Source organism: Spermophilus citellus (assembly GCF_964194105.1).
Source record: "Spermophilus citellus genome assembly, chromosome: 13".
In the NCBI taxonomy this organism is placed as follows: Eukaryota; Metazoa; Chordata; class Mammalia; order Rodentia; family Sciuridae; genus Spermophilus; species Spermophilus citellus.
In genome coordinates this window covers 74,531,910-74,558,671 of record NC_138193.1, presented here as the reverse complement: position 1 = coordinate 74,558,671, position 26,762 = coordinate 74,531,910, and the positions used below count along the sequence as shown (strand labels likewise).

General features: G+C 33.3%; 1 protein-coding gene across 12 annotated transcripts in view; it reads right to left on the bottom strand.

Moving 5' to 3' along the window:
* Positions 1–26,762, bottom strand: part of NRXN1 (neurexin 1) — a gene marked incomplete at its 3' end in the record, with an annotated part of 1,087,855 nt that overhangs the window by 931,223 nt on the left and 129,870 nt on the right. The window lies entirely within an intron of this gene.

Here is a 26,762-nt window from a genome sequence, read left to right as displayed (position 1 = left end):
GAGGTCACAGTCTCAGGTTTCTCCAAGTAGAGAAAATTCTGCTTGCACACTGCAGCACAGAAATTTGGCCTGAGTTTCCAAACTTCAGACTGAAGCAAAACCCACTCTTACCTGAACCACTAGGCTATTGTTGATTAACCCCTTGGATTTTTGGCATAAAAGGCCTCATGATTACTTGAGTAGATTCCTTAAAAATCAATCAATATCTCTCCCTCTCTCTTTCCCTATGTATTATCCACACATTAACTCTCCATCTACCTACCTACCCAGTTGCTTGCATGCTCACTCATACACACATAAACACCTGCAAACGTGCTTTAGATTTCTCTGGAAAACCCTGACTAGTTTCAGTCCTGAACCTAATGCTTGAAAGTGTCGAATTATAAAAAAGCCAGAACAGTTTACTACTTTATTTGCAGTTATTACTAATTTTCTTTTCTCTCAAGTTAAGGGGTAAGGCTGGATACTAATGTATGAACAAACTTTTCCCCTAAAGAGAATTTCTTATTCTGCCTCCAAGCCCATAATACTTTAAAAATCCTTTCTTTAAAAAGACAAATCCTTTGATTTAATAATCTGAGACATAACAATGTAACTTGGGAGTGCTCTAAAGTATAAATGAAGAGACTAAGGTGGAAGTGGCAGGGGGCAGATGGGACTTACTGGCCAAGAGACTCCTTCCTGGTTTCCCCTGTGTTCTATTCTGTGAAGGAATGGATGTACACAGTCCAAAGTCTGTGTCCACCTTTGCTTTCCTTGCTATTCTAAAGTACTTAATAGGGCCTATAGGCTTCTATGGGTCCAACTAACTGCCACAGGAAAAGAATCCTGTCGGTTTGTTTTATGGTCTTAATGCTGCAGAGAATAGCATTGAAAAGATGTACTGAGGAAACCTCTTCCTTGTGACTGATCTCTAGCCTGCTCTAAGTCCTGCTATCTAACAGTCCACACAAATTGGGCTATGGGAGAAATACAAATATATTTTTCAACACTGGTTTAAAGGTGCCTCCTGTCCCAGTGCTCTGTAATAACAAGAGAAATGAAACCCAGTACAGTGAAGAATGGCACAGACAAAAGGCTCTTTGGTGCATTTTTGCAGTTGGGTATGGGAATAGCAGGAACATGGGCTTTGAAGTTACTCACGACACATTCAACAATGAAGGAGCTGTTGCTTTTGTTGTATTTCTTTAACATAATCAACAGGATAGGAATTAGAATGTTTATAAAAACATTTGAAGAATAAATTTTATGTGGGCTCCTGGGAAATTCAGCTGCACTCACCCAGTATCAGGCCAACTCAGAGGAGTTGGTTCTCTTCTGACTCAAAGGAGAATTTGTATTCTGAAAGTCCAATGTGATATCATGCATTTTCTTGACCAAGTAAAGTTAACTAAATATAAGATGAATAAAAGCATTTTGCAGACAGGCCACTGTGCTTATATCATTTAACATCAAATTTCCACAATTTATCTGGCCTTTGAACCTCTCACAGACAGAGCAGTGCCCAGGATACTCACATTTGCTACAGGGGTGAAAGCTTTTTAAAGAACAGCAGTCATTTAATTGCTATTGTAGTTTCTAAGGTTTTCTTTATTAAAAAATAAGAAACTTTGGCTCCAAGTGATCAGACATTTGCTTGAAGTCAACAGTGGGCTCAGGTATTCTGTGTTCTTTTCAGAGTAATAGCACCCTTTCCTGATACAAAGAAATGATGTTTGACAGTGATCACCAATTTTGGATTTAAGTCTCTCAGATCATACTGAAAGCAATGCTGCAGATAAATCAAAGAAGATAAATCACACCAAACACCACCATGGGATTGAACTAACTTGAACCAACCAAAAGCAGCTGCCACAGTTAACAAGCTTCAAACAACGCTTCTAAGAAGCCCTGGGGCACAATTATGGCAAAAGAAGACAGAAGTCAAGTCTGTGTGTCTAACAGCACCAGGTAACAGGTAGTCAAGGGGTATAGACCGGAGTTAAGTGTTAATTGTAGATAATTAATTCACAGCATGTTAATGGAATTAAATGGATTCATTAACTCAAGTTCAAAACTTGATACCGATGAATGTGCCTAAGGTTCTGAGAATAAACAAAAAGATATATTTCTAAAACAAAGATTTGCAATTTAAGAGTTTACTCTGCTTAAAAGTGATTTAAATCTCAGATTGACAGAAATGTAATCTAAAATATTTTCTGGAACTTTCATTTCCCTGCTTTCTTTAGCAATCTATTCCCCCTTTGCCCTTAACCAGCAGAGCACTTGACTCTAATGCATTCTGCTGCAAGATATACACATCTCTTCCCCTTGTTCTAGCTTTCCTAAGTACATGGAAATGAGCAGTGAATTATGTTCTTGGAAAGCTAAATACTATTCAGCTATAAATTTTCTAAAATATAGTACTTCATTTGGGTTGGTTATTTCTATTTCCCTATACTATATAAGTAATTATATAACAAGTCTTTGTTCTCATGATGTTGATAAAAGTGGGACAGGAAAAAGTTAGTGAAATATTACTAATTCTGTACATACAAGTTTTTCTTTCCTACTAAGGAAGACCTTAAATTATGGAAAAGGAGGTATGACCAGATCAAACAGAAGCAGGAGAGTGGAATTAGATGCTGGACACTAATTTGAGTAGGAAGTACTTCAAATCTATGTACTATTAAGCCAAATAATTGTGACTATGAAATTTTACATAATGAAAAATACTTGAAATTCGCATTAGAGGGCAATGCTTTTCAATATAAATTTACGATTCAAATTCTGTAGCAAATTTTTCAATAATGTACCTACTTTTAAAAAAAATCCATCAAAAGCATACATTATTCAAAACAAAATACCATTTCCATGAAAAATGGCTTTAAAAGTTAAAGCAGAATTTATGAATTTCTAAACCGTGAATTAGGTTGTATTGAGAGCATATAAAAATCAATTCCCCTGCACTTAAGTATTCATTTATACATTTTCTTTCTTTAAGTAAGACATCTGATAGTATTTTATCACTAACTGCAGGCTCAGATATAGCAGATTCAAAACCATCATTATGTTTGTTTTTACAACTGTTTTCGGGTAAAATTGTAAAAGTCTGCAATACCTTATAATTTTTGATGTTCCTACTATTTGTCAGGCATTTCACATGCATTATCTCTTGCTTTGACTATTTTAGTTGAAGAAAATAAGGTTCAGAGAATTTATGTAACAGCCAAGGTGATATAGCTGGTAAATGGCAGGGCTCAAGTTTAAGCTATGTTTATCAATCTCCAGAGTGATTTACTCCCCATGCCACCCACAGAGAAACAGCAAACCATAAAAGCCTTCCTGGGCACTGGGTCTCACACATACAGACTGAGTCCAGAGTAAGCATTTGAAGTTAAAGAAGAACCCAGATTATTTTTATTGTCATCTTGAGTGGTGGTGTTCCAAATTCCTGACAAATACTCATCTTCAGGATTTGGGAACAAGAAATTCACAGAAGTTCCCACCAAAAGTTACTCTGTTTTTAAAAATAGAACTTTGTGTTTCTAAATAATAATGAGTAATCATAATAATAAATGGTGAATCTTTTTTGAGAAAGGCTTATAAAAAGTATCAGAGGTTTTTCTGTAAAAGAAAGATATAAATAAATGCAGTGTTATATATTATTATGAAGAAATATAGTGTGTAAAGATTATATATTTTAGTAACATGAAATAATTCTTATGTACATATGAATAGAAAATTTTAAAATGGAACATAAACACAAATGTCCATAGCTATATTTTAAATTATAAATTAATAACTTAGCTACTTATATTTAAAAGTAATCATTCTTAAAATAAAATTTTAAATACACAAATTAACTCCTCTGATAGTCTTGACTTTTATTTTGTAAAACATATTCCAGAAAGACTTTTTCCCTTTTTACATTATTAGTCAAATTATTAAAAGTGAATCCAACATAGTCTTCCTATGGGGCATGAGGATATGTTACTTTATATAAGTCCATTTTCTCTTTGAACACAAGATTTTATAGGCTTTATCTGGGTTTTCCTTTGCCAGTGAACTTGATATGGCTTTTGTTGATGGTGGTTTTAATCATTTTCAGATTATCATTTCAAAAGAGTTGGCAATTTGCATCCTCTTCTTTTTACATTGTTTGTTGATTTATAAACAACTATGGCCTACAACAAATAGATAAACATTGGAAAATACTTGTGAATATTACTGGGTTATATTCAAATAATGTAACAGATTTCCCAACAAAGATAACAATACTACAGTATAGAGATTGCCAAATCAAGAATATATTTTGCCTCCAAAACTTGTTTCTTGGAACATAATTCATAGAATATGTTGTGCTATTAGGTGTTCTCCAAAAGTTCTTATGTGAGACAATGCAAAGACTAGAGGGGAAAAGATTGCATTATTAGAACCTTAACTTAATTAGTGAATTTAATCCTCCGATGGGGATTAACTGAGTGGTAATTGAAGGCAGATAGGGTGTAGCTAGGTGAAGTGGGTCACTGGAGGCATGCCTTTGAGGTATATATTTTGTGAGTTGACTCTTGACTATTTTACAACCCAGGACTGTTTTCCTTAAAGACCATAAATCTAACTTTTGAAATGGAATCATCTCCCAGTCCTACAGAATGGTAGGAGACTAATGCTGTTGGATGGATACATTGCTCCATGCTATAAAACCACCTCCTGCCACAAAGCTCTGAGCAAGTTTATTTTTTATATGGGTAAGGCCAATCCCTCCCACATCAGCTCTTAGGAACTCTTCCATTCTTTGTTTCAGCAGATGAACTTAGACCAAGTTCTGCCTTCTCTTCCCCATTGCGATAACTTTGAATAGCTTTCCTCATCTGTTTAACCTTGAGATGCAAAATTTTCCTTTGGCACAACAAACTGGCAAGAAATTGAAAACTAAGTTTTAAAATTCCATTTACAATGGCATTAAAAACACTAAATTATCATGTAAGTTTTGCAATGCATTTACACAGAAAAACAAAACTAAAATTTACAATTTTAAAAATATAAATAATATACCAGGCTTATGTATTTGAAGACTTAACAGGGTAAAGATGTAAATTCTCCTCAAACAATCCCAATCAATATTCCAGCAAAACACTCAGTAGATATTGGTAAGCTGATTCTCAAATAGAACTATAAATGGCCTAGAATAATCAATAAAACTGTAAGGGGAGAAAAACAAAGCTGGATAACTTATACAGCTATAATAATTATGAATTGTAATGCACTAAATCAACTGAATATCCATATGGAAATATTTGTATGTGAAAGTTCCTATCTATACCTGTCAGAAACAGAATATTTTTTATTGAGCATAGTGGTACACATTTCTAAAAATAAAATAAAAATTAAACAAAAAGTAATTCAGTGCTTACGTAGCATGTGTAAGACCCTGGGTTCAATATCTAGAACCATCAGAGTAGAGGGAGAAGAAAAAGGAAGGGGAGGGGAAAAGGGATGGGGGAGGAAGAGACAAAGGAAAAAGAACAATTCTATGGCTAGAAGCAGGCAAAGATTTGATTAACAGAAAAAAAACAAAAGCATTAAGCATAAAGGGAAAAAATAATAATATATTGGTTTCCTTAGTATTAAGAATTTTTGACCATTAAAAGATAATCTCCTGAGAGTAAAAAGAAGAAACAACAGGAAAGATTTTTACAAACATTGTGAGTCTATGCAGAACATATAAACCACTCTGCAAACCAATTAAAATAAATTTAATAAAATAGAAATATTAACAAATATGTATTTTACTAGGCAATCACTTGGCCAATGAACAAATAAGATGGTGTTCAGTGTTCAAATACATTAATTATTCTTTAAGGAAATGTGACTCAAAACCAACATTAAATGTGATCACACATCCACATGCATGGTTGAAATAAAGATAGTATAATTTTTGCAATTGGGGAATTTGAGGCAGAAAGATCACAAGCTGGAGACCAGCCTCTAGTGAGACAATGTCTCAAAATAAAAATTCTTAAAAGGAGTGGGGAATTAACTCATTGGTGGAGTGTGCCTGAGTCCAATTCCCAGTAAAATGTACTATGCTAATACATGTACATTGTATACATTGATGAAATCATGTAATTAGTGATCATTTGAAACATCAGGGTTTTTTTGTCCTGAGACCTCAGCATTTTGAAATATCCATTAAGTATTTAAGTGTGGTCACCCTATGGTGTTACAAAACATAAGAATTTATTTCTCCTTCTAATTGTTATTTTGTGTCCACTGATCAGCCTCTCCATATCTCTTTCCATTCTTAGTAACCAGCAGGCTATTCTTTACTTCTGCAGGTAAGTGAGATCATACAGTTTTCATCTGAAAAAGACTAATTTTTAAGTGTTGATATGATGTGCAGCAACCAGATTTTCGTGCCCTCTATTGGGAATGTGATCTAGAACCAGCTGGAAAACTGGCAGTATATACTAAAACCAAACATCTGCATATCCTATGACCCCAAGTTCCATAAGCACAAAAAAGAAAATGAGGACAAAAAGACATTAACTAGAATGTTCTTAGCAGCACTAGTCATTATAACTTGAAACTGAACACTATCTCCATGCTCATTAATAATGAAGGGGACAAATAAATTATGGTTGGTAAACAACACAATCCTCCAGCACAATGGCAATGTCAAGTATAATTTACAAACACAATGCTGAATGAAAGTATCCAGATACAAAAATTTACATACTGTAATGAGTTCACTTTGACCAAACACAGAATGAGGCAAAATTAGGATATTACAATCAGGATATTTGTTACTTTTAGGGGTGCTGTGTGTTTAGCCAGGAATGGAACACTAGTAATGGTTGCTTCTGTGTACCAGAAATGTTCCAGTTCTTACTAAATACACAGGTGTGATAAGTTCACTAAACTCTGTACTTATTATAATGCAATACAAAGTTAAAAGAGTGAACACAAAGCACAAAAGTCGTTATTTTAAAAAGCATGAAGAAACAAATTCACATTTTGAACATGTGAAAGTCAAGAAGGTCAAAAGATGAAAAAAAAAAAACACTAGGAAAAATAACTCCAACTCCTATTTGATGCAACAGGTATAAGTGGGCATACTGAATGGTAAATATCATCATCTCAACAATGTTCAATCAAAGTTGTGTATGAGTTATATTCTATTTATCTTAAATGATTAATGATTTTTGGAAATCCAGATTTTCACATGTCAACACAACACACATCTAATAGTACATAAAGGAGGTATTATAATGATTTTGAGAAATTACCTTTCAAATAAATCCATTTGTTATTCAAAATGTTCATTTAGTGAGAAAACAATCTTAATCACCTATTTACTAAATAATTGATTTCTCTCTCTCTTATAAGAAACCTGTGAAACATATAAAACTGCAGACAATATCTTAAGTTGTTAATTTTTTAAAAAATCAAACAATAAAATTGAGCATGGTTGGGCACGCCAATAATCCCAACTCTAGAGCCTGAGGCAGGAAGATCTCAAGTTGAAGGCAATTGCAACTTGGCAAGACCCTGTCTCAAAAAGTAAAATAAAAAGAACAGGAGATGTAGGTCAGTGGTAAAGTACTCCTGCATTAAACCCCCACTATGACCAAAACAAACAAACAAATAAACAAACAAATTAATAGTGATCTGAACACAATATCTAAGAAAGCAAATCTACAAGTATAAAAGTATTACTACAAGTATGAAAAACTATTTTGTTTAGTTTACCAACCATGATCCATTCTTTCCAGTGACAATATTTCTCTTCTTTGTGTTATCAGAGGAATAGAAATTAAACGAAAAATAATATTTACAAAATTAAGCAGTCTGATTTTTTTCACAAATGTTAGCTTATCAAGAATCTACCCTTGGGGCTGAGGCTGTGGCTCAGCAGTAGCGCACTTGTCTGGAATGTGTGAGGCACTGGATTTGATCCTCAGCACCACATATAAATAAATAAATAAGTCCATTGACAACTAAAAAAACTATTAAAAAAAAGAATCTACCCTTTTCTTCCACAACATATCTGCTATGTGTTTATTTCATTTAATTTTTTTTTTTTTTTACAAATGCTAGAAGTGTTAAGTAACTATTTTTCTCATGGCATGTATACTCTTTTCATGATATGTTTAACATTATTTAATTTCTTAAATGCAGATATTAAACTAATACCAGCAGAGAGTGAATATTCAATAAATCCTGTTTCATAGATCACCTAACTCGAGACAGCATTCCATCTAAAATGAATCATCATAAAGGAGATTTGACAGTGGGTTACAAAATGCTAAAAAGCTCCATCAATGTATGAAACATTTAATAAGTTCTCATCTGGATGAGTAAAAGGCTATAAGGCATTTTAGATTTTTTTAAAACACCAAATTTGTGTATTTTACAACCTGCAATTTTGAAATCTCATAAATCCATGTAAAGTATCTAAGGATCATTTCAGTGTGTCTTAGTAGCACAGGTAGGTAGCCGCAATCAAATACCAAATGTTGCAACTTCTGTTAGCCTAACTTGTGTTCATCATACATTTAGAAGACCGCTGAATCCCTGACTTAGCTCTAAGAGAAGTCTTCAGCTTGAAAATCATCTAAAGCAAGCATAAGGTGGCAAAGACCACTCACTCTTTGGTGACTGGGGGGGGGGGGGGGCGTGTGCCCACGGGTGTATGCTTTTGTAGATCTATTTTAAAAGGGGGATGTGTTGGGGAAAAATGAATTAGGAACTGAACTGAAAGTTTTGAAAATACACTAGAAGTTTATGCTATTACTTTCAACAAATAAATATACACCATTCTTTTACACAGTACAAACAGGTGTACTAAAATTCTGAGCCTCCTAGGTTATTCTAAATTGGAAAGTCTCTCCCGTAGTAATTAAAAATGAGTAAGATAAGTCTCAATAAGCTGACATTCAGCAATCTCTCTCAATTATGATCAAATGAAGAAATAAAGTTTCTGAACAATACATACTACATGGTTGAATTTAGTTAAAAAATGTGTGTGTGTGTGCGTGTGTGTGTGTGTGTGTGCGCGTGTGCACGCGCACACGTGTGTATGTGTGTGTGGTGTCTATTATAGCCTCAGTAAGTAATCCTGAAGTAACAATTTGGAATTTTGAAACAAAGTATATAAGAGAGTTCAAAGGCTATATTTTCACTTTTCTTTATATAAATTTCAAATAGCTTGAAAATTTGAAATGAGACAATTTTTACACTGACTTTAAAATAAATAATTTGTGTAAGTATCAAAGCAATTCAGCTTCAGAAGCACTCCTGTTTTCTAAAGTTTTCTTTCTTTTTTTTTTTTTGGCTTCTATGTGTCTATTTTACTTTAAAATGCATATTGTGTTAAAATACATAATAAATTCACCGTTTTAACCATTTTAAAACTATAGTTCAATGGCATTAACTGCATTCACAATGTTGTACACCATCCCCACTATCTCTTCCCAAACTTTTTCATTCTCCTCAAACAACAATTCTGCAAATATCCAACTACAACTTCTCATTACCGTTGTCTTTCCATATTCTAAGCTCCTGGCAACTTCTATTTCCTGCCTTTGTTAAATTCTCTAGTCTAGATATTTCATATAACTGTAGTCATATTGTTTTCACAAAACTGTTTTCCCATTGATAAACTCCACCCATTATAACAGCAGTCTACTAACAATGCGTAAAGATGCCAATTTTCCACATCCTTAGCAATGCTTATTTTACATCGCTTTGATTACAGTCTTCCTACCAGATATGAAATGATATTTCATTGTGGTTTTGATTTACATTTCCCCTAATAACTAATGACATTGGATATGGATATATTTTCACAAACTTTTTAGCCATCTGTATGCCTTCTTTGAGCATACAAAAAAAATGGGTTGTACTATTGTATTTGACATTTGGAATTTCTTTATATAATCTACATAGTAACATCATTTGCAAATATTTTCTCACTTTTTGTAAGTCTTTTCATTTTCTTGATGATGTCCTTTGAGATACAAAAGTTGTAATGATGAAAGTTCAATTCCTGTTTTTCTTTTGCTGATCATGATTTTCATATCATATTTATATCATATTTCAGAATCCATCACCAAATCCAAGTTCATGAACATTTACCACTTGTTTTCTTCTATGGTCATAATTCTAGTTCTAGTAGTTTGATCATCAATCATTTTAAGATAAATTTCTATGTAGCATGAGGTAGGGATCCAATTCCAATATTTTGTATATGGATAACCAATTATCTCAGTACCCTTTCTTTCTGCCTTTGTAAAAAATCAATTGCATGTAGATGTATGGGTTTATTTCCAGACTTTCAATTAATTACATCATGGGACTCTAGATGTCTATCATTATGCCTGTTGAATGCTATTTTTATTATTATAGTTTTGTATTAAATTTTGAAACTGGAAAGCATTAGTCCTCTAACTTTTTTTTTCCTTAAAGATTGCTTGGTCTATTGGGACTCTTGCAGTCTCAGAAGAATTTGAGGGCAGGCTTTCCCATCTGTGCAAAAGAATGCTGTGAGAATGTTGGGATCCCTGAATCTGTACATCACTTAGTATAGCATCTCAACATTACTAATTCTGCCAGCCAGAACACAGAATGTCCTTCCATTTATTTAGATCTTTAATTTCTTTTATTACTGTTTTCTAGTATATAAGTCTTGGTTCTTGGTTAAATTCTTTCCTAAGTATTTTATTATTTGAGATGTTATTTTAAATGGAATCACTCTACTTCCTTTATGGATTATTCATTGAAGTTGTAAAGAAACACAATCAATTGTTGTGTGTTGATGTTATACTTTGTGACCTTGGCAGATTCATTTATTGGCATTAGTGACTTTCTAGTGTAATTTGGGGACTTTCTAATTATATGATTGTATTTTCAGTGAACAGAGATAAGTTTACTTTTTTAAAAAATTGTATGCCTTTTATTTATTTATCTTGTATAATCTGTGTAGATAGAAATTCTTGCATAACAACAAGTAGCACTTATCAAAGAAAGGATTCCATTTTGTTCCTTATATTAGGGGGAAAGCTTTCAGTTTTTCATCATTAAGTATGTCAACTTAAAAAAAAATGGTCCTTTCCATGCTAAAATTCCCTTACTTTCTTAATACTCTCAGTATTTTTAACATTAAAATATATTGAATTTTATCATATGTATCATTCTGTATCCATTGAGATGGTCATTTTCTTTTTTATTAATTCTGTGTTTCATGGTTTGCTTAGGTTTATCATCCCCACCTTCCTCAGAGTTTACTTACTTACTATATAAATTTGAGTTTTACAAAGAGCTGATAAATTTGGTTCTGAACATTCCTTTATGTCAGAAAAAAATGGGTCAGTGGATTTAAGTGGGGTTCTGATGGGTTATGAGGAAGAGGGGATAAAATTTGGAATTCTATTTGTCTGACATCAATTCTTTATTTCACTTTTTATTTATCACACTTAAAAACATGGATTATCACAATTATCAAAATTTTCTATGCAGCTAGTTTATCTTATTATATCCTTTATTATTCATAGTTCAATAGGTCAAACCTTCTTTTTAGCCATTATGGTTCTATTACTATTTTCATCTCTATATTTACTAATTGTGATTCTAAGGAAATTTAACCTTACTTAGCTTCAGGTATCTTATCTATGAAATACATATATTTAGAACACAGATTTGACTCCATAAAGTAAGTGAGATTAAGTTAATGAGTAACAGACACATGTATTCACTCAATATGTGTGAGCCCCTAACAATCATAACATTTTTTTTCATGTATGAACATTCATGCTCTTAGGTTATTGTTTTGTGTTTTATTTGTTGAAACTCTTCTGAGCACATTCCACAAGTAAGAGGCCTAGCCAGACTTAAAAGAGAGATACACGAAGATGAAAACCTCTTACCAGAGAAGAATTTACCATGCTATCTACAACAAAATGAGGTTCTATTATATTCTGAAATGTGAATATTTTGATCAGGTTACCAGCACCATTTATTTAGGTATTCCAAAAAGACAGAAGTTGATTTTTTTTTTTGAAAGAACCACAAATACCTCAAATGTGGGAAAAATACATATATATGGGAATATACAAGTGGAAACTAGATTAAGCATATCACTGAAGAGTGGGTATTCATTACTTGACACAGAGACTCTGTCACAGATGAATCGGATCTATGTTTCCCTAAACCAAAGTCCACATTATCTTTCAATTAATTTGTAGCAATCCAGTGGAAACTTGAAACTCTATGGCACTATATACTCATTGTTCACAGATACATACAATCCCATATTTAACTAGCTGTAATAACAGAAAGAAATGAAGGGTTTTTAATAATATTGTTAAATGTGGTTTACCAGCTGAGAACATAGTGTCTTTGAAAACATAAAATGTTAGGGATTTTTTTAACTACATAGAAAAAATAGGAATAGGGTACAAAACTTCTGTCCTGTGTTCAGTGTCTGGAAAGGAAACATATGCTTCATGTTTTTGTTTTCTGCTATACTCAAAATAATTAATTTGTTGAAGATGAGAAAATAATTCAGAATCTTTTACAAAGGAGGTTATTTTCAAAGAAAAGATATAAGAACAATATAAAATGAGACTTTAGGTTTGGTATCTAGTATTAGCAAGAAAAGTAAAATTCCCATAAAGCAACACTCTGTAACTATAGCAACCTTGTAAGGTAGCACAAAAGGGCTCATCATTATGCAGCATAGTTTTATAAAATGTATCATCTGGGATGTGACAGTATGTACTATCTTTTCTGGTCTGCTGTGACATCCTAATACATAGACATTATTAACTATAACCAATGGCTCATTATTTATCAGTCAAAGAAGTTATGTCTTAAACACGTGTTGAAAACTAAACTGAAGTGTTTTCAACAGTTAAGCTTGCTAACCACAAGTTACCAAAAATAAAAATACAAGTGATGTCCTCAACAGTCTGTTTTTAAACCACATTAAAAACGTTGACACTTATTTGTGTGTTGGTTTTCAATAACTATTTTGTGCCTGAATAAGGAAATCTGATTAAAGTGCTATGATGAACCCACAATGAAATTCTCCAGAATGAGATTCCCTTGATCAAAGAGCAACTGATACAACTGAACAAAAATGTGCAGATGATGTTATCCCAGGAAGAAGAAACCAATAGCCAGCATCATTAACAGGTCCCCCCATAGACTCAATGTGGGAGAAAATAGAATTCAGTTCATTCAAATATATTTGATGACAAGACTGGATACTAATCCACATGAAGAACTCTTGAGATATCTTTTGTCCAGAATGTCTAAGTCATACTTGGTCACTATTTCTGTATACACACTCTTCATTTATACCATTTAGTTGAACTCTGAAAGAGATCAGAGTTAAAAGCATTATAGATAACTGTCGTCCCTGAAAGTACTCTTTGAGGGGGGAACTGAAACATAAAGTAAAATATCTAATGGAATTCAATCCATGGACTAAGCATAAAGAACTTTGCAATTTGGCTTGGAATAAGCTTTTGGGTTTTTGGTTTTAACAGACATTTTAATCTGACCATTTTATAGACGAGTAAATCCATTCTTGTGTCTCCTTTTCAGTGGTGTACTGAGTAGTAAACAAGCATGTACTGGTGACTGACTTAATGTGAAATCACATAGACAGGTTTTTAACCCAAGCATTTTTATGAATGGCTAGATGATTTGCACTAAAAGTAACATGAAAACAATAAAAATGAGGAGTTGGTAGAAAAATAAAGGTAGAATTTTACTTAATATTATTGAGCATATTTTGTCAAATATGCTCAAATATGCATGGGTTATTTTGGGGAGGTGTTGAAACCATTGTCTCAGAGTCTGGAAAAAAAGCTGTAGAGCAAACACTTTAATTTCATCTGTAATATTGCAGTTTTATTTCAACATTTCTAATTTTTAAAAATATTGCATCATAGCAAACAGAAATACTAGATGGGGAATAAGTAAAAAAAACAGCTCATAAGATTTGAGATATAGAGAATTAAAAACATCTGAAGCAATAAAATATGAATTTGAAAGCCCAAAGGAAGTTGCTTGCTGCTTGGAAACATTATTAAAGTCTGTGTTCTATCAATAGTCACTTGGGTGGTTGGGTGGGAGTGTTTGTGTGAAATAGACAATATGTCCATCGAAGAAACAGTGAGCCCACTGAGCAATCAGGAGGCATTTGCTCACACTCTGCCTGGCAAGTTTGAAATGTCCTTTAAGGACACAGTTTTTATTTCATTCTTTTGGTCTCTAAAAACAGCCATATTATACTTTGAAGAACCTAAGTTCTAAAATATGCCCCTCCAATGAGTATTATTATCTTAATTATTAATTCACAAAAGTGTTTCTCAAATACAAACATATGTGGTCTTGTAAATTTATGTGTCTTTCCTTAAGAAAAAGAGTAAGTTGGACTTCAAAGAACTTTCACAATTTTTTAAAATTGGGATGAGGGATATGATGAAAAATTAGATTATTTAATAAGCAGTTGTTAAAATTAATGTGATAAGGGGCTGAGGTTATGGCTCAGTGGTAGAGCATTGCCTAGCATGTGTGAGACACTGGGTTCCATTCTCAGCACCATATAAAAATAGATGAATAAAATGAAAGTATTGTGTCCAACTACAACTAAAAATATATTTTTAAAATGATATAACAATATTTGAGAACATATTTTTCTTGTAAAATTAATGAAATTATATGAGAATAAATGCTACCAGTCTTATTTTATTCATATTTATATTTTTAGCATCCCAAATAGATTTGAACAACTCCAATTATGTCAGATTGTTTTCCATTCCCAAATAGAGTTCTGTTGTTGGAAAAGAAAATTCTTGCATCTCTCCTCTACTTGGTCCCCTAGAGAAATGTAGTCTTCTTTAATCTGCTTAGATTGTCAAACTATAAAAACTAAGCTCTTAACTCTCTTAACATGAACATCAATTTCAGATGTATGGTAGTCCATTGAATACTATCTTATTTTGAAAGCTAGCAGAATTTGTAAATACTGAGAATAGCAAAAAGCTTCAGAAATATCCCCTTCTTCTAAACAATGAGTTCAACTGCAGTACAATTCTCAGAGAAGGGTAGAAAATCTGAATGGCAAGAAAAAAAACAGTTGGAGTCTTTCTAATGACTCAACTTTAGTTAAGCTTTGACTGTCTATGAGTTAAAATGATGACACAGAATTTATTTATTTATTTATTTATTTATTTATTTATTTATTTATTTATTTATTTAGTACAAGGAATTAAACCAAGGGATGCTTTACCACTGAGCTACACCCCCAGCCTTTTTTGCTTTTTATTTTGAGACAGGATCTCACTAAGTTGCTTAGGACGTCACTATGTTGCTGAGGCTGGCCTTGGACTTGCAATCCTCCTGCCTCAGCCTCCTAAGCTGCTGGAATTAAGAATTTTTAACTGTGCATTATGCCCAGTCTCAGAGACATCTCATGCCACTGTCAGTATTAGATGTGAAGAACCCCATCCTGGGGCCAAAATGGATTTGAAAGAAAGTAAATGGAAATAAAAGGGGAAACTGTAAAATTAGTTAAGTAACTAGAAGAGTTAAAATAGACCTATGTGGAGCTGGGATTGTGGTTCAGTGGTAGAGCACTTGCTTAGCATGTGTGAGGTACTGGGTTTGATTCTCAGCACTGCATCTAAATAAATGGATAAAATAAAAGTCCATCAACTACTAATTAAAAAAAAAACAGATAGACCCATGTAATTTTTCTTTCTTCTTTTCTTCTTACCTTCTTCTTTTCCTTCCTTCCTCCTTCCCTCCCTGTATTCCTCCCTCTTCCTCTCCCTTTCTGCAGAAAATGTCCAAGTGTAATAATTATAATGCATTGTTAGTGTCAAAGAAAAGCATAATGTTGCTTGCATTTTATATCAAATTGTTTTGACAACAGCAGTTTTCTAATTGCCCTGACATTGTACTCTCAATAATCATACCCAATCAGAACAATAATACAGGTACTCAATTTGAATTCTGTGGCACAACTCTTGTTTAATTTTCATATGATAATTAGCACAAATCACTGCTTAGATTCTGTCTTGATTTTTTAAAAAAATGGCTTATCTTGACCTGATGAATTTGAAAACTACCTATTGTAAGAATCTGCTTTCTTATTTTATTGTCTTTTTTTATGATTGTTGCCACATGAAAAAGCACTGGTTTGGAAATATCTGATTATAATGCATTTAGTTGGTATTCTACATTAACAAATCAGACAACTAGAGCCCCAAACAAAATCTCATCTTAGCATAGCATCTAAGATTTTCTTTATATTTAGACATCACTTGATCACTTTTTAATTTTTTTGTAAAAAGAGTTCACTCTGGAAATGTGGGGATTGATTGAGAACTTTAACTGTGTAAACTATAATTCTCCCTAACCGCTCTTTAGTGTATTTAAAATCCAGGTACAACTAGAAATTGGCTTATATCTGATGTGGCCACTTTTGTAGTGTTTCAACTATCCATCAGACTGGAAGTATTCTCTGAGTTCTTCAGAACATCCAAAGCACTTTGTTCCTGTGTTGTTGTTGTTGTTGTTTTTAATGTCCTCTTGCATATTGATTTTTAAATATTTTTTAGTTATAAATGGGCACAATACCTTTCTTTTTTAATTTATTTTTATGTGGTACTGAGGATTGAATCCAGTGCTTCACATGTGCTAGGCAAGCACTCTACCACTGAGCCACAGCACCAGCCCTTGCATATTGATTTGTTTAGTTACTTAAAGTAACTATGTTCTGCTTCCTAGGGTATCTCCCTTCCACCTTTTACTGACTTCACCACAGCTAATGCTCAATAAATATTCCCTACGTTCATGCAAATTAAAAGTAAACTCTCTTCCATTAAAACAAAGGAAAAACAATTTCTGGCAGTAGCTTCCTAATTTTATTTATTTAACCTCAAATTCAAAATAAGATTGTGATGTAACTTGTACATTCTTTTCAGAAATAAGGAAGTGGGATTTTATATTCAAACATATCTGTGTAAATTGTGTGTATGTAAGTTCACAGTAATTTATAATACAGTTAAAGCCTTCCTACAATTGATTGCTTCCCACTTAATTATAGGATAAGACTTTGCTTCATTATTAATTTATGCTCTAAAAGTATGTTTTCAAAAAGCTTTAGAAAATACAATATTATTTCAAAGTATAAAACATTTTAAAAAGCATTCATAAGCACCACTGCACACAATATATAACAGTAAAATATAGCACTGATGATGCCATACTAGATTATTCCTTTTAAAACATGTAAGTTTTCCTCTCATTTCTTTTGCAAAAACTAATAAAAAGCATTTTTTCTAAAGATGTAACAAATTAAGTACCTAAATTTTTAAAATAATACTGCATGTTAGCAATTTCTTACAACTTATTTGTTCATAAAATGATTTGTTCAGTTCTACTTTAATATGGAGGCTACCTAATATGAACTCAAACACAAATGTCTGCACTACACAGGGTTCTGAACCTTAATAATTTTTCCTTATGTTCAACATACATCATTTAATTTTAAAAGGTGTTCTTGCTATCTGTTTTGCTTATTCATAAAGATGCATAGCCCTGCAGTATCATTAATTAGAACACTTTGTAAATGGTGGGAAAATAAGTGAATCTGTTAAAAAAAAATTTATACTACTGTGCTATACAAAATTTGGGAATTACATTATTTTTGCCCTTTAGGAACCAGGTACTAAATAAATTAAGCCTATAAGACTACTTTCTATAACATACAGAAAGAATAAGAGGAAATAAGAAGATTGAAATCAACATTTTATTAATGATGATCATTTGAAGAATATATTATTCATTAAAAGTTTAACTTAAATTATGTTTAAGACACAGATTGATAGTGTGTTTTCTCAGACTATTCCTGTCTTTACCTACTATTCAGTGGTATTTAAAGTTCCTTATATCTCAAAGTTCAGATCAAATATATCCAGCTTTTTCTTTCTACATGAATGTGAATGCCATCTTTGTATAAGAACTTTTGATTCTTTCAAATGCAGTACATTCAAGGAAAAATTTCCATTTAATTTGAGAAATTAGAACAAGAAGCAAGACTCTGGATTCTGATACTAAAAAATTCATTCAATTATCACCTTGCCAGGTCACAAAGTCTCCATTCAAAAAAGAGATGGCTATTTCATTGAGACAGAACAGTATTTGATTTTTCTATTATTGTAGTATATACAAAACACAATCATCTAATAGATTTTTCTCAACATAATTATTCTTCTTAAATTTTACTTAAATAATGAATATGAAAGTGACTCACTGAAGTCTTAAACAAATATTGCAAAACTTAAATATTTTCATCCCCATTTGGTGACAATATAACATGTATTTCTATTTGGTAAATATTTCACTCCTTAGGAGGTTAGGTTTCTAATTCTGGTCAAGGAAATCCTATGACCTGGTCAAGGTCAAAACTTTCAGCCAAGAAAATAATGTTGTCAGTAACTATTGATCATTTAGGGAAAATGTTAATGATTTATTGAATGATATAAACCTCTATCTTTCAACAGTTAAGTCAAGAAGTAGACCAAGTGAACCATGATATGATGACATGGAAAAAGGAGAGTCTCCAATATTGCTGCTGCAGATGCAGAAGAAATAGAAAAGTGGCAAGTTGGAATCAATACTCATTTTAGTTTTATTGATGGGATGCTTCATAATTACCAGACTGACCATAAAGCACAGGATACCAGGTCAGCTGCAATGGCCCTATCTGTCTTTCCTTTCTCTACTTTGTAATAGACATGAATGGAACTGTTTATGTTTATACCCAAACATATGCAAATATTTGATTATGCAATCTGACATAAGACTGTGAATTTCTCATTGACCTTCCTGTGAATTATGAGGTTGGAAAGATTCCAAATGCTCAAAAGGTAAAGGGTTTCTACAAAAGTTAGTCATTATTTGAAGAAATGGTTGTTTAAAACAGATTATGTCATTAATGAAATCACATAGCAATGTTAGAAAAACATCCTTTCTAATGTATTTTACCAAACTATATGATTGGAAAAAAAATCATTTTTCCTGCATGATGGTACAGTGATACCTGAACTGAGAATGTACATTGAGCCTAAATCTGGGTAAATTCCTACTTATATAGAGACACATTATGTTTGGGTGCATACTCCATACATCACTCACTGTTAATAAGTGCTAAGGGCACGCTAGCATACAATATAGACAAAACATCCCTTTCCCTATATACCAGGCAATATTGTAACTATATAATATAATGCCAAACAAAGATAATTATTACTTTACAAAACAGGGAAGAATATAGTGAGGATGACTGTTACTTTGGGACATATGGAGAGAGATGACTTTTGAGAAGGTGACATCTGAACAGGGATTACAGTGAAGCAAGGAAACTTGTACTGCCAATATTTGGAGAAGGAACATGTAGAAAGAACAGCAGGTGAAAAAGATCTGACACAGAACATGACATTGATTAGGTAGGCTTCATTAGGGAAAGCAGTCATAAAAATGGAAATATAATATCAAGGATACTTCTAGATGAAAGTGGTGACGTTCCTTCCATCAAACTGTGATTACTCAATTCCTGGGAACAGAGCCATCAAAACCTCCTAAAGCTGGATAATATCAGATTCTTTACATTAAGTATCATGATTCATTAATCACTCCCAACATAAGATAATATACATTGGTAAAGGATTTATTTGGTAATCTTACAAAGGCAATAATACTTATAATTAACCAGCAATAGAGCCACCTCATCGGTCTGAACTTCACATAGAGGACTAATGTGAAAATTGCAATTGTTCAATCATTCAAAACTATCTAGTCATGGAATTCATAAATTATGGAGAAAAGCCTTTGAACTTTAAGGTTCTCCAGAATCCAAGAGAGCATTGCAAGTCACAGAAACATTCTATATCCAAACATATAAGGCATTGTGTATACATACATGTTTATTCATAAGACATGCAGGTAAACACATTACAGATTGTAGTGGCCATGAATATGAGCCAGTTGCTGTGTGTCACTCAGTGCCCCTTTCAAGGACTTCCTACTCAGCTCTAGAGAGTGTAGTTAGGTGAAAACTCCCAATAATGAGTACTCTGAGGATCTTCTCTCTGGTCTTATTTTCCTGGCTGCCATGTAAGGAATGACTAAACATGGCAAACATGGAAGAAGGGAATGTATGCATTGAGGTCTGGTCACCTTCTACCCAACCAGGAAGGCTTCTAATGGGTAATCCTTCCTCTGGAGCTCTCCAAAGAGTTAGAGATGATCAGATCTGTACTAGAGCTTGAGGCTTGCTCCCCCAAACCATCTTGCTTCTTTCCTCCTTTATAATTCCCAACTGTCATCCTTCAAGAGCTTTCAGTACCCGCCAGGTACATCTCATCATCTGTTCCCTGGAGGACCCAATGGACACACACATTCTAGATTTACATATAAAGACCAATAAACTGGAGTGGATAGATACATTACTGAGAGCCTTTTCAGTTACTGATAGTTTGGCTAATGCCAAAAAAGAGGCAAATATTCATAGTTAAATGTGTTCTATCTAAATAGTAAAGAGGCTTTCCCTTAATAAAACATTTGACATTTATGTAGTTTTTTTTTTTAATTGTTCTGGGGATCAAGCTCAGGGCCTTATACATGCCAGGCAGTGCTCCATCACTGAGTTACATCCCCAGCCCTTGTGTAAATTTTTTAATGAGAATTTTAATACAGAGGACAACCTCATCATTACACTTTCCTACACAGTTTAACATAAGATTTGGTTGGTTGTCTCATTTAAATTGTTTAATTTTTAAGAGACCAAAAGATGCTCCTCAGAAGCTATTCTGACATCTGAGATACTCTGATGTAAAATAAATGACTTCTTATAATTATGACATTTTTATTGTGATTTGTGTGACACCTTTTTTTTGTTGAACCAGTAGCTTCATTTTTTATTATGTAAGGAAGTATTATGATTACAATAACATCAATGTTAGATTAAGATGTAAATTTACAAGTATAAAGTGAGTATGGGTAAACAAAAGTAATTTATTAATGAGGATTCCCATGGGACTAAATGTGGCCCTTAAGCATTTTCCAACACTATTAAATAAATTCCGATTATTTAATCTGAGTTTTGAGACTATATTTTTAATTGTTCTTCACTTTCAGCAAAAATAATTTCTAAATGGAACGGAAGAACAGTTCAAGAATTCACCCTGCTTTTTAGGGTCTAAAAGAAATTTTTAAAAATTCACTGTGATTATTTACTTAGACTTTCTATTTTCTGTGTGCTTTTTACAGAAGCAGAAACATTTAATTAACATAACCTGTAACCCTAGAAATAGTTAGAATATTATGGGCAGTGATTTATTGTATAAATTTAATTTATAGTGTCTAAGGCCTATTGAATATGAAACATATTTACGCCCTCAGTCCATGAAGATAAATGTCAAAATTACTGCTAATATAATGGTGGGTTCCCCATGTGGTTATATAACTTATACAGAAATTCTAAAAATAAATTCACCAAAAAGGATATTTTTATTATACATTCAATAGCACATACGTTTTGTTTTAAAGGATAAATTACATCAATATGTTTCAAAATAATCTTTGACTTTTCTTACTAGGAAACAAAAATGTTCAGACCTTCCCCCAAGATTATCTCTTCCTAGAAATATAAAATGATATTACTATGACTCCCTCATTTTACTCTTCACCCTACACTTAGGTCAAATGCAATTACTACTGCTTTTCAAGAAACCAACATGAAGAAGGAGTAAATCAAATATTTTGACTTTGTATGGAGATTCCTTCAGCGCACAGATAATTTATTCACTTTTCCCTCCTCCAAGTTTAATAGGATCTTCTGGACATCCTGGGTCATTTAAGAATAATTTATAATGCTGAAAGAATGTACACCATATCTGGACCTAAATGACCATGAATAATGAGCCATTTTATGGGTAAGTCAGGAATTCAATATAAAGGTGACCTGAAAGGGCAGAATTGATAATGTTTTCTAATTATTCTTTTCTCTGATCAATTACAATGCTTCCACAATATTGCATTTTTTTTTCTCCTGTAAGGAAAAAAATGGTGCTAACTAGTCATTTCACTGTAGGCAAGTTGCTTTACCATTGGAACCTGTTTTCTCTTCCCTCAAGTAAAGAGGTTGTAGTAGAGATGCTCAAGTTAACTATTTTCAGGGACCAGGAAGGAATCAATCGAGTGAGCCAAGGTGGACAAAAACAAAACAAAACCAAACCTGCTCTGGCAAGGAATGTCACCTAAAAACATTCAAATAAAAAAAAAAATCCACGTGAAATGCATTTGGTCTACCTCCAAAGCTCCTGAAGTTGAATTTTCAGGATGAAGTGATCTCTTTTTTTTTAAAGCCTTCCATCTCAAAGAAACAAGCTAGGAAAGTGTTAATATGAATCAGTAAAATTAATATGAGAAAAACAAAAGGTTTGAGGGGTGATTGAAATAGGAAATGACTTCTGACTCTTGTCAGGAACTGACACCTGTGATAGAGTAGGATACTAATGTTTCTATTCTATTCTCTTTATCTTGTCTCTAAGTCATCCAAATATTTAATGCCACGTCTTCCAAGAAGAAAATATGGATGTTAGGGAAAGAAGACCAACAACATCCCAGCTCATGTGCTAACACACATTACTGGGAACCTACTCTTTGCAAAGCTCTGATATCAACATTTGGGGTAAATTGGGGAAAAATTCCTGCCCTTGAGTGGGCTTATACTCTGTAAAGACAGACAAGGAACAATTAACAATCAACCTATTCAATAAGTAATCCATGTGTATCTTCAAAAACAATGTGTTCTGGATTAAATATGAAAATACAGAATTTCATATTTATTTCATATTTAAAATAAATATGAAAGGTTACACATATGAAAGGGACTGGAAGAGCAGGAGACAGGAGTAGAAGGTTGAAGTTACCAAGAGAAAGGTTCCAGGCAGACCTCAGTGGGGTTAAATCTAAGCATAGAGTTGGCAAGTGGGAAAGAATTAAAGAAGCAGAGTGAAGGAGTGTTCCAGCCAAAGCCCTGAGATGGCAGGATAGGTCACAGGTATGTGGATCAGCAAAGTTAGCATGAGGGAGGTGATCAGTAGGAGGCCTGAGAGGTCTCTGGAAGCAAATAACCTTGTGCAGGATAGCTACAATAAGGACTTTCATTTGGAAGAAATGGAGATAAATTGCAGTGTTTTGAGTAGAAGAACATATTCCAACCCCCCGCCCCTGCCCCAGTCTCCCTCTCGCCCAATCTCCCTCTCTCCCTCTCCCTCTCTCCCTCTCCCTCTCTCCCTCTCCCTCTCTCCCTCTCCCTCTCTCCCTCTCCCTCTCTCCCTCTCCCTCTCTCCCTCTCCCTCTCTCCCTCTCCCTCTCTCCCTCTCCCTCTCTCCCTCTCCCTCTCTCCCTCTCCCTCTCCCTTGAAAGAGCAACCATGTTTGAAAGCAATAGCTTTGGAGTCAAGTTGCTCTTCTGCTTATCAGTTTATGTAATCAGGGTCACATTCCTTATTCTCTGTGCCTCATCTCTCAGATAAGCATGATTTCAATGTGAATGCCACATAAGATTGGTTATGAGGATAAATGAGATCATGCTTCTGATGTTAATATATGTAAGTGGCATATATTAACAGCACAATAAATGATCTCTTACTTGCTACTTATAACACAAAATGCTTTGAAACATATGAGTACTGCAAATACAAAAATAATTCTGAGATGTCTTCCCAACATCTATATTCACATAAATAAGTCAATCAAACAACCAACCTGTACTACGTACCAGAAATTATTTTAGGTACCCAATAAATCAAAAAAATTTAAAATGCAGTCCTTGGTATTAACAAGAACATGGTTTAGGAGATGAAATAAAACATGCACATAAAAACCATGATTGCATACAGCTTATCAATAAAAAGGAATAAGCTATTGATATGCACGAATACATGGAAGAATCTAAATTTAACATGAAGAATAAAAGAAGACATACACCACAGCACACACCATGTGATTCCAATTAAATACAATTCCACTGATGGTGAAGACAGGCAGAGCAGTGATTGCCCAAGTCCAAGGGAGGATACAGGATGGATACAAAGGAGCACAAATAATCTTTTGCAAGTAATGAAAATGTTCTTTATCTTGACTGTCATTTGTAAAGCATATGCAACAATCAAAATTCATAAACGGTATAATTTAAATGGTTGCTATTTGTTGTAGGTATGTTGTTCCTTCATAACAATGATGCTAATCAGAACAAAACAACAACAACAAAACTGTAATATCAATGGACCACAATGGATTGAATGATCAGGCCACAGTCCATCTTTTTATGATAGTTTTGACTAGAAAATACCTGGATAAGTTTACTTTAGAGTTGGCAGGTCACACAATAATTTCTAGCTCTTACTTGATTTGCATTAGGTCTAGAAATTGTATTGAGCTTGTTCTGCTATGAAGCAAGTTCTGCTATGAAGCTATTTACTTTTGGCGGTATTCAGCCAATGGCTTAGCAAATTTATGGCACTGTCCTTCTGTTTCCCCTTGGAAACACTTGTTTCATCTCACACTTGTTCTCTCTTATTTTTCTCCACCAGGTTGTTCCCTCTTAGAACTGGTGCATACAGATTTGAAACACCTTCTTACTGCTTTCAGTGTAACTCGCAGGTTTTAATTACAGTTTTATTTTTTTAAATGTGCATAATTAGGGTTTCTATCTGGAATCCTTTACAAATGATATATTATATAAAAGAGGGAGAGTCTTATTTTTCTAATCTTAAAAAGGACACACTTTTCAAAGATTTTAAAAGGCTATCATATATTTGGTTTCCAAAAATTACAACACAGTTTTATGAAATGGCAAATAAAACAGATGCGTATGTTCCTAAGGAGAGAGAAAATAACTGGAGAAGGATAGTGTGTGCTTTCTATGATGCAATTTTGGTATAATATTCTAGAAGATTATCACTGAATTGTTCTAAGACCCAAATTCCCACATTTAAAATTTTAAAATTTACAGCATTACCCTAGGAGCATGTATGACTGCATCATGTACAGAGAAATGAAAAGTTGTGCTTCATTTGTGTGCAATGAATTGAAATGCATTCTGCTGTCATGTATAACTAATTACAATAAATAAAAAAATTACAAATTTTTTTAATTAAAATTTTTTTTAATTTTTTTGTCTTTGAAAATAATTGCTTAACATTAAAAAAAAAACTTGTTTAAGTTCTCCAGAAGCTAATGCTTTGAAAGTATATTTAAATAAGGGCTGATGGAGGATATTAACAGTGCAATTTATCTATCTATCTATCTATCTATCTATCTATCTATTTATCTATCTAACTATCTATCTATTTAATGGGAATTGAACCTTAGGGTGCTTAACCACTGAACCACATCCCTAGCCCATTTAATTTTTTGACATAAGGCTTTGATAAGTTGCTTAGGGCCAAGCTAAGTTTCTGAAGCTGACTTTGTACTTGTGATCCCCCTGCCTCAGCCTCCTGAGACCCTGGGATTACAGGCATGTACCACTGTACCCCACCAAATATGTTTTAAAGAGTAAATTTTTTAGTTTTTTTTTTCTTTAACGAGAAAAATAGCAAGATTTCCATGAAAACTTTCTGCTCAGCATATTAAATGCTTAAGGAGTCACTGGATTTTTTAATATAGTACCTATTTTGAAAAGCAAATTACAAATTTCTATAGACAGATTGAAAATTAATTCCTAATACAGATGATGAAAAAAACATACCTGTCAAATAGAGAGTTATGACTTCGGAAGAGAGACACAGCTTTCAAAAGAAGATGATACATCTTTTATGGAGTATTTGCCAAAGCACTATTCCATAAATAATTAAACTACAGTCACCCAAATAAATGAACCATATTCTACATTGGTTGACTTTTACTACTGATTTTTCACATACTTGTAAGCCCACCAAATTCAAGCATGGACAGCTTATCTGCACATCTAAAATTATCAGGGTTCTGTTGTAATATCTGAAGTGTACATTGCTCCAACATGGTACTCAGATAAAACTGTTCTCAGGCAGCCAGTTACATAAAATGCTTTGACAATGCTGAAGAAGATAAAGTGGGACCCATATTAAAAAGAGGGTCTTCCCACTCCAGTGTACTGATTGAACTCCTAAACACCCCTCTGCTCTATTTCAAGACCTTGTTGTTTACTTGTTTTCTGACCTGGATTAGTAGAAATGAGTTCTACTTCCCTGGAGTTCATATTGCTATAGAAGAATGAGCCCATGAAATAACAATATTACTGGAGAATGAAATTTAAAACACAAATAAAATAAATAAAGACAAACTTAAAAGAACAAGAAAAAAAAGTAGATTATTTCAAAGTCTTCTTTGAAGAGAGGCTCAGCTTGAATTTTCTAATATATTGCAGGATGTGTTAAAAGAAAATCCACGGAAAGGCAGGGAGGAAAAGGTGACATGAAACCCTACAAACCACTTCTATGTTCTTGTTTACAATGTTTTGCCTGACATAACTTCATGTAGGTGATATTGTAGAACCTTTGATATCTGGCAGAATTAAATCAAATATAGGAACCGCAGTTTAAGGAGCGTAAATGTCACTTTAGCAAAGCCTTCCATATCACAGCAATCAGCAAGGGTTTTGAACACTGTATCAAGTGTCATGGGAGATAGAGAAGATGTGCTATCATA